The 9,366-nt window shown below is 37.2% G+C and overlaps 1 long non-coding RNA gene across 1 annotated transcript; it reads left to right on the top strand.

Moving 5' to 3' along the window:
• Positions 1-2,110: 2,110 nt before the first annotated feature.
• LOC149918552 (uncharacterized) lies at positions 2,111-8,957 on the top strand. The gene is made up of 3 exons (XR_016465112.1): positions 2,111-2,395; positions 3,029-3,885; positions 8,546-8,957. It is a non-coding gene; the product is annotated as an uncharacterized LOC149918552 (long non-coding RNA).
• Positions 8,958-9,366: the final 409 nt, after the last annotated feature.

Below are 9,366 nucleotides of genomic sequence, written 5' to 3'. Positions count from 1 at the left end.
TGGTAGAATCAGAGGCAACCTTTCATTGCTCAGCAAACCTGAGTCTAGAAAATCCACTGAGAGTGAATGGCAATTTGCATGTCTGCACTTCTTTCAAAGTCAATTACAGCAGAGATACACATTGCTGGGAACATTTGTCAGGGTGAAGGATCTCACAGCTATGAGATCTGGTGACTGAAAGGTAAAGGGTAAGATGGTGTAAGATGTAAGATGAACAATTTTTAGAGAAAAAAAATGAACTGCTTGTTAATCTCACTTCTCAGTGACAGTCAGTTCTTCCTGACAATCTCTGTGAATAAATTTTTTTTTTTTTGAGACATTAATGAGACTTGCCAATTAAAAATGTACATATTTATAGAGTCGCATCTTGCAGAAAGTCTGAAACTAGAGGAGACAATGTTAAATGCTCCTGAGTCAGTTGTGACATGTTGCAGGAAGTCTGTGATGGTTGGACCCTCTGGTTATGAACCATGCTCAGGGCACATGTCACTCAATTGCTTTTAAATGTTCTGTGCATGACTTCCCAGCTGTCTTAAAAAGAAGTAGGAACCATTCAGCCATGTTATTTGCTTTCACTTTTGGTTTGTTGCTGCTAGACAGCTGCAAATACATATACTTTTGTGCTATTATTTGTGGACATAAAAAAAACATGAAGGCTAGTCATGAATACTTCCCAAACTATTGTCTGGGAAGGAAAGATCAGTGCAGTACTTCCCCCAGATCACTGCAATAAATATATATTTTCTAATGTTGTTCCCCTTTTACCTAATCCCTTTCTCTACCATGTAAGCTCTTTCAGCTGGGGTCCGTCCCAAAACAACTTGATCTTAATTGCAATGACATTTCCGTATACAGCCATTTCATGATTACTATCTCCTTATTATTTGAACATTTTTGCTCACAATTTGAAGGTCTACAACAAATGCACTGGCAGAAATGAATAACTATTTTCTAGGATGAGTTTATAAAATAACTAATTCTGTCTTCAAGCCTTAGAAATAGTATGTTGAGTCAGCAGAAGCACATTTGTCTATGAGATAATGACAACGTATAAAGGATGGAAGGTTGGAAAATGTTTCTATTGTAAGTGATATTAAAAATAAGTTAGTTACATGCCAAAGCACTTGTTGTAGGAGGTGAACATTAGAATATACCAGTAACATATGGCTCCACTGTCTTTTTTTTTTCTTCCCAGGGCAGTAACTGCTAAAGAAATTTTTACCCTTGGTAATTTAAAAATTGTAGATGTTCAAAAATAAACGTGATACCAGCATTTTTGCAGCTCTGTGCAGGGATTTTTTAACGAGGAGAGAGATGCTTGTGCTTTTTGTCTGCATTGCTCATTGCAAGTTCTGACATCAGAGAGTTCTGGTGGTATGAAGATTGCTGAGAGGGAGGAATTGCGGACATTTTGCCTCCTCCACACAGGGCCAGAACATGCATGAAGTGATGAAAGAGCTGAACTGCTCAGCCACGATGAGCTACAGTCACAGCAAGCAGGACTAGTTAGCAGATATTCCACAAATGTAATCATTTCACCATTTCCCCATCTGTTTCTTGTATGCACCTGCTGCTTCCCAGCATATCCTCAGGCTGCTGGGAAGCAGGGCTGTCTTTTCATTACATAAAATGCACAATGACTATGCCAGTTGGGGGAATTCCTCACTGGTCTGGTGAGACACTGGAACAATGCAATCAAGCATAATCATACTTATAATTAATAATAAGATGATTTGCAGCAATTTTCACGAAAGCACAGTCTATCAGTCAGGAGAATAAGGCAATGATTGTATATTTCCTTTTTAAGAGAAGGGTTGTCTCAGACCAGTACTCACTACATACTTATATACTCGTGCAGCTTGATAGGTGTCTTTGCCCTACATTATAAAGGGATTAACTTAGCATTTAATAAATGGAAACTATTACAGTATAATTTTTATATGCTGTCAAAGAGATTAACCCAAATTTTTGACCTGTTTTTTTCTTTTTTTTTCCCCCCATGCCATTTCCCTTCCTCCACAACCTGCAATCAGCTTTTACTCTACAATGGACATCTAATTGTCACTGAGAGAAGACCACAAGGTAACACAGAGTACTTATCCATTACCAATAGTTTTTTAATACTGTTAACACAAATTGTCACAACTCTGATGAACTGTGAAAGCCCTTAAATCTTCATGCTTCAGGGCTACGACCTTCAGAGTGATATGATACAAGATCAACTCAGATTTGAGGGTCAGATTTGCCCAAGACTTAATGGCACATTTTAGCAACAAACAGGAAGTCAGAAAACACATCAAGACTCTCATGGAGGAAGACTTGGGTTGCCAGAAAATGATAGTCATCTTGTTTCTGACAGTTCTTCACAGCTTCTCTCTGGAGAAAGGAAGTCAGGGTAAAGTCAAGAATATATCTTAAATACTCCAGATACTGTTGCTAAGCAGCATAGGTGGATTTCTTAGTTGAGACAGGAACTAAACCCTTCTCAGGCTGAGAGTAGCACAAATGTGAAATGTTGACTTATTTGAGATGTGCCATGCTCTGGTCCCAAATGCCAGGATCGATATGCTCATATATTTTTCTCATCAGTCACATTTGTCTTTTTGTTGTTGTTGTTATTCTTTATGACAAACATAGCAAAGAATATTTTATAACACTGATAAAACTCTGAAAGCAGTTTAACAGTGAACTGTAGGTACTAAATCCTAAAACGATACAGAAAGAAGTCATATTCACAATTAGCACATGATCTCTGTACTTAATGACACGTAAGCACTCAGACCACAGGACATTGCTTACTGAATGTAATTAATAACTATTTAGAAGTATTTGACTACTATCAATTTATTATTGATTACACAGTATAGCTCTCCTTAGATTTTGAATGGCAGTGTTGCAGTGTTGAAGTATATCAATCAAATGCCTGATATTCGACTAATCATTTGCAATCCATTTTGTAGCTTTAAAGCTTTAAATTATGTAATAAAAAAACCCCACAACTTGCTAAACTTCTTTTCTACTCTGACAGAAGTGAGCTGAATTTTCAGAATGACTTGGATCTACAGGAAGCATCCATTTTTTTGCCCACATTGGAAGATATTCTCAGCAGAGATCTGGGAAGGCTGGATAGTTGGGTGGAGAGGAATTTTATGAGGTTCAACAAGAGCAAGTGTAAAGTCCTAAACCTGGAGAGGAGTAACAGGTTAGTGGTTGACCTGCTGGAAAGGAGCTCTGTAGAGAAAGACCTGGGTGTGCTGGTGGACAACAGGTTAGCTGTGAGCCAACAGTGTAACCTGGTGGGGGATCCTGGGGGGCATTAAAAAGAGTGTGGCCAGCAGGCCGAAGGAGTTGATCCTCCCCCTCTACTCTGCCCTGGTGAGGCCTCATCTGGAATACTCTAGTTAGTTCTAGGATCCTCTGTTCAAGAAAGGAATTTCTAGAGAGAGTCTATCAGAGGGCTACAAAGATAACTAGGTGCATGAAGAATCTCCCTTATAAGGAAAGGCTGTGAGAGTTGGGACTGTTTAGCCTAGAGAAGACTGAGGGGGGATCTTATCAATGCTTATAAATACTTAATGGCTAGGAGTCAAGTGTATGGGACCAGGCTCTTTTCAGCAGTGCCCAATAACAGGACAAGGAGCACTGAAACACAGGAAGTTCCACCTGAGCATGAGAAAATATCTTTACTTTGAAGGTGACAGAGCACTGAAACAAGTTGCTCAGAAAGGTTCTGGATTCTCCTCCTCTGTAGATATTCAACACCCATGGAAATGCTTTCCTTTGCAACCTGCAGTAGGAAACCTGCTTTAGCAGGGGGTTAGATCTCCAGAAGTCGCTTCCAACCCCTGAAACTGTGTGACTCTGTGATTCTGTGAAAGCCAACAGGTACATTCTTTTCTTTACTATAGGAAACATTTCCCTGAAAAATTGAAACAGAATAAATTAAAAGGGATTAGCAATGTCACATAGCTTGCAGTTTCTTTGCCTTCATTACCAAATAATATTATCTTCTTAACTTTAAGAAGGAAAAACTAACCGAAATATGTTCATATTACAAAGATGTTGCTTGCTCTAATCTTTTCAACACTCCCACTGGGGTAGGCTATGACCTGGTTAATGTGTACATCTGAACCAAAGTCAATTAACTTGCAATAAAATTTTGCCAGAGACAATAAAAGGGAAATCTGGCCTGCAGTTGCAGTGGGATTAGAGATGCGAATAAAGCAACTAAGTTTCAGTCCCAAATCTTGAGCACTAACTGTACTGTTTTTGAAGTCAAGTCAGAACTTTGGGAGTCTATAGGTTTGGGCACTCCTGAAAAATGGGGATATCTTTGATAGGACGAAAATGCATTTTTCCTTCTGTGATGCAGAACATAGACAATTTATAGCCTATGTTCATTTCTTTAGTTATTGTTTTGGAAATCATTTTGCTGAGTTTTATTTGTAGATATTAATGGTAGAGAGAAGGTAATTGTGCACTATGGCACTCCAGAAAACAGAACCTGAAATAATTTTTGTTTTTGGTTAAATTTCTTTGTGATTAGATTGGCTTATATTCCACAGAAGGATGGAAATGGCCTTTTCATGCTCTTTTTTTCTCTTTGTATTTTGGCATTGAAATTATGCTTTTTATGTACACTTGTTAGGAAGCCTCAACTCTGTCATTTATTACACATAATTTTTTTTGTGCATGCTTCTTACTCATGCATAGCCAGGGATATGAGGATCACGGTTGCATTAAGAGCTATTTATTTAAATTTAAATATAACCAATCAGAGCTCATGAAAATATTAAACAGGCATTTACAAGTAAAAAATTGAAGATGTAAATCAGGCTATGGCTAAATAACTGCCTTCTGGTAAGGATTCAACTGCAATCTGAGGACACACTTACACTCTTGGTTATCTTTACTGTTCCGATGTCTTTGCCACGAAGGGCTGTCTTAGTTTCTGAGGATATACTGCAACACAAGTAGGTGGAATTTATCTCACCTAACTCTGGAAGTTTGTAACATGCCTGCATCATTTCCAGAGTATGACAGATCTGCTCTTCTGTAGGAGTGACTGTTTGAATTATTTTCTGCAATTACCTTTTTCCTCCTATTGATTATGGTAGAAACCTAAACTCTAGATTGCTATGTTGAAGATTTTCACATTACAGACTTTATCCTCTGTTTTCCCTCTGGTATAGTATTTACATGGCTTCCCATGAATCATTTTTGCATAGCATCATGAGAACTCAGCACAGTGACAGATCTCATGGTCAAGTTCCGCAAAAACCCATTCTGCATCCTTTTATATCACAAACTTTAATTACTACATCACAATATCTAGTTATGTATAAACATCAGTGTCTTCACGCATCTCTTTTTAGTTCTAGTATGAGCATGGATCCTGGAAGGAATTTTGCATTTGTCTTGTAGTTTGGCTGTCTTTCCCTGTATCTGTATTAAGAATTTATTTTTTCTTGAGAGAGAATTGAATGAATAGGACAAACACTTCAGAATAATTATATTTCAGAACTTGTTGTATTGCACTGAGCAGCATTTCTGGGAATAGCAAACTCCCGATTGGCAGGATCACATTGCAATGGCAACTTAAATTACCAGAAGCATTCACAGAACTTTTGGTGTGGAAAGACATTACTGAAGTTGTATAGCGTTTGCTCCAGACTGTCATAAAAGATGAGAGATGGTTTGGAAATAAGTGCTTCCTGAAAAGCCATGAAGGAGATCATAGATAACCACATATTTGAGACCACTAAGCATATGCCTATTCATAAAATTGTGATCCTGGAATGCATGTCTGTAATAATGGAGGATTTGGGAGCTTTGGTAGAAGTGTGGCTTACAAACACTCCAGTTCTAACATTTCTCATTTCTTATCTCATTTATTCATTTACTCATTCAATCATTAGCATATGCTACTGAATAACTTGAGATTATTCTCTGACTAGAAGACTACATAAAGAAGGCTCATAAAGTTCATTTTAGCAATAAAGATACAGGCAGTGTTATTCTTTCCTGATTTTCATAATCAACATGCTGGGGACTCAAATGCCTGCAGAGATTCTAACAAGAAAAGAAAAAAAAAGAAATACTGATATATCTGCTAAAAAGTGTATTTGTAGGATTTAATAAAGCAGGAGTTAAGTCGCACTTGCCTCAAATGAAGGACATCATCTTGATTATGAATTCTGGATAACTAAACTTTAGATAATCAATCAATATTATCTGAAAAGACTGTTGAATGTAGGTTTAAGTATTTTAACTTTGGCTTTTGTTGCTCTTTTTCCATGACTTTGTGTATACCCTTTCTCAGCATGAAGTTAGATAACATCAACTTTAGTTAAGTGAATCTTGAAAAAGATCTGTTACTTTGGTTAAAGGAGTACCTGTCACTTGGGACCTTCTGGGGACAGGATCTTTGCCTCAGCACTAGTCTTCCACGGTCACGTTGGCTCCTGAGGCTCTCACAACTCCTTCAGAGGAGGTACCCCATTAGCAAGGTTACAGCAAGTATTAACTTCTGTAGACCAAGGAAAGTCATTCCACATGCAGAGATAAAACCCTGTCTCCCTTTTGTGGTTCTTTTCAGGTTCTTTCTCAAATATAGAGGAGTTATGTTTGTTATGTTTCTTCCTTTTTTTTTTTTTTTTTTTTTTTCTTTTTTTTAAAGAGTTTCTCAGCTCTACCGGTAGGGAAAAGACTGACTAAGAATCATGGGGGATCAGATAGAATATTGATTCATTGAGGTCAGTGTTTTCACTCTCATGATAGCCTGAAGAAAACGGACGGAAAAAAAAAAACAAAAACAAACAAACCTCACTGTAGAACTGCGCTGTCTTGTTTTCTTCTCCTTCCAGCTATTAAAAAAAGTAAAAAAATATCAGTCTGAAAATAAGTGAGCTAATAAATATCTGAAACAAGATGAAACACTTTGTTGTTGTTCGAGCATTAATAAATATTTTGTTTGCAATGGAAGATCAGTTTTTTGTTGAGATAGTTGAAAGAACATTCTTGCCTAAAGTAGTGGAGTTTTTGTTGTTGTTGTTGTTTTATTAATTTGATTCTGGAGAACGTACTGCTTTTACTGAGTGCTCATGCAGCTGATCAGGACCAGAACTTACCCCATCCCTCATGTATGTGAGTGAGTGACTGAGGCAAAGATATAGAATTCTCTTTGAAGAAAAAAGAGTCTTAAAAGGGACAGACACTCTAATTTGAAGTCTAGGTAGAATTCCCATTTAATTGAAATAGAGAATAAAGAAGGAAGGCTGATATGGATAGATTTTACTCATGGCTTACAGAATCATAGAATTGCCAAGCTTGGAAAAGACCTCCAAGATCATCCAGTCCAATTGTCCACCTATCAACAATATTTTTTACTACACCACGTCCCTTAGTACCACATCTACATGTTTCTTGAACACCTCTAGGGTCAGTGACTCTGCCACTGCTCTGGGAAGCCTTTTCCAGCACCTCTCACCTGACCTCTCTTGGAGAAAAAGTATTTCCTAACATCCAGCCAGGATTCTGGAAATTGGATTATGCTACTTCATCAAATTTAGACATGTTACAAGCAAATTAGTGGGAGTAAAAACAAATATTCTTCCTGTTTGTTCTCTGAAACAAATAGAATGCAAAAATATTATCTGAGCAAGGAAAGCACATCACAGAGTGTTAAATTTCGTGGTGACAAGATACTGTGATGGATTCCTACCCTCCAGAGCTTTGTGCAGATATTTTACAGTTAGTGACAAAATAAATTGGATGCTTGGCATTTACATAAATGTGATCTGGAAACCAGTGGAATAGATAAGAAATTTCTTCTATTGACTTTTCACTAATTGATGTGAAAAACCAGGGGACAGATTTTGTTCCTAGACATACCCATATAAATCTTCAGTAATGCTGATCTCAATAAATAATGAAATTGATGTAACAGAAGTTGGCCTTTGCGTTTCAGATAAGTGAATCTTCAAATCTGTGCACTATTAGTTTTACTCCTCACAACACCTGCTTTTGCAATTTATTTTACCTAGAATATAGCTTAAAATGCCGCATGCCAATTAACACGTCACTGTAAACTCACACTTGAGGTATACAAAGTTTAAATTTGGAACAAAACAAACAGAGTTTACTTTTAGTGCACTGTTATATCATTGAATATAAATGAAACTAACTCCTCTCCAGACAACAGTCACCCAGCAGACTAGAAACTTTAAGATCCAACTCCTGCGAGACCCAGCTAAAATTTATGGCTTCCATGTAACCGACTCTGGGGATGTCAGAAAGCCTTTCACACCTTCACATTCGCAGACCTTGGCAGGCTACATTCATCTGCAGAAAGGCCATGGTGTTATGAGACACTCAGTATTCCATGATCCTGGGATGCTGCAGTCTCCCAAAACGTCCTGCCACTGCAACGTGAGACAAAGTTTCTGTTAATGTAAGCCATGATGCTCTGTTGAAATGTTATTAGTGAAGTCACTAGCAATTTATGAAACAGAAAATGACCAACTTCTGGCTTATTTTTCCATAGCCAATCCACTTATTTCAGAACATCACCCTTGAAGAATGTCATACATGGATACGAGGATATCATAGAGCTGAATTTCTAATTCCACTCTTGCACTTGTCTAGAACTGTTGTTGTTAGCTCCCACTCATAGACAAGTGTCCAACACTTCATTTGTATCCAACATCAAAAAAGCTGCAAACACAGAGCTGAAACCTGTCTGGGCTTGCAACTTAATTTGAAGCAATTTATCAGATACACAGCCTACAGAAAGAAACCCAGTAAGCAGGGATAGAAAGCCAGGAGAAATTAGCAGCAGTGTTCTGCAACACTGGGTAAGACACCGCTATTTATTTTTTGCAAAACAACATTGTGTTTAATCCATCATAAGATGTACAAAATGTGTTCTTAAATCATTCTCTTGAAAAACAGATTTTTAAAATTTCCCATAACTTTCCAATGCTTTTCCTTAAGTCTTTAATGAAAATATAGTAGAGTTGTACATTTTGTCATTATAGACTTTGGCTTCATTAAAGCATGATTTTACAAAGTGTTGGGATGACTAATTGTCTACCATTAGACAAAGAGTTTAAAAACTGGAGTAAAGTCATCAGTTTCTAAAGCATCCAAACCTACCACTGAACAAATAAGTTTTTTTGTAACATATTTTGTGTACAAATATCAATTATCAGTTCAGTTAGCCTTCACTGAAGAAAATATAACATTGCCGATAAACATAAGAAACTGTCAGGCTTCTTTTGAATCCATTAAACCAAACTGTTAGCAGCCTCCAACTTTAACATAAGCAACCACTTACATAAATGGGATTTTTCTGACTATTGTTCA

The sequence above is a fragment of the Phasianus colchicus genome, chromosome 3, assembly GCF_987193195.1.
Source record: "Phasianus colchicus chromosome 3, bPhaCol1.hap1.1, whole genome shotgun sequence".
Classification (NCBI taxonomy): Eukaryota; Metazoa; Chordata; class Aves; order Galliformes; family Phasianidae; genus Phasianus; species Phasianus colchicus.
This window is presented reverse-complemented; position numbering and strand designations above follow the sequence as displayed.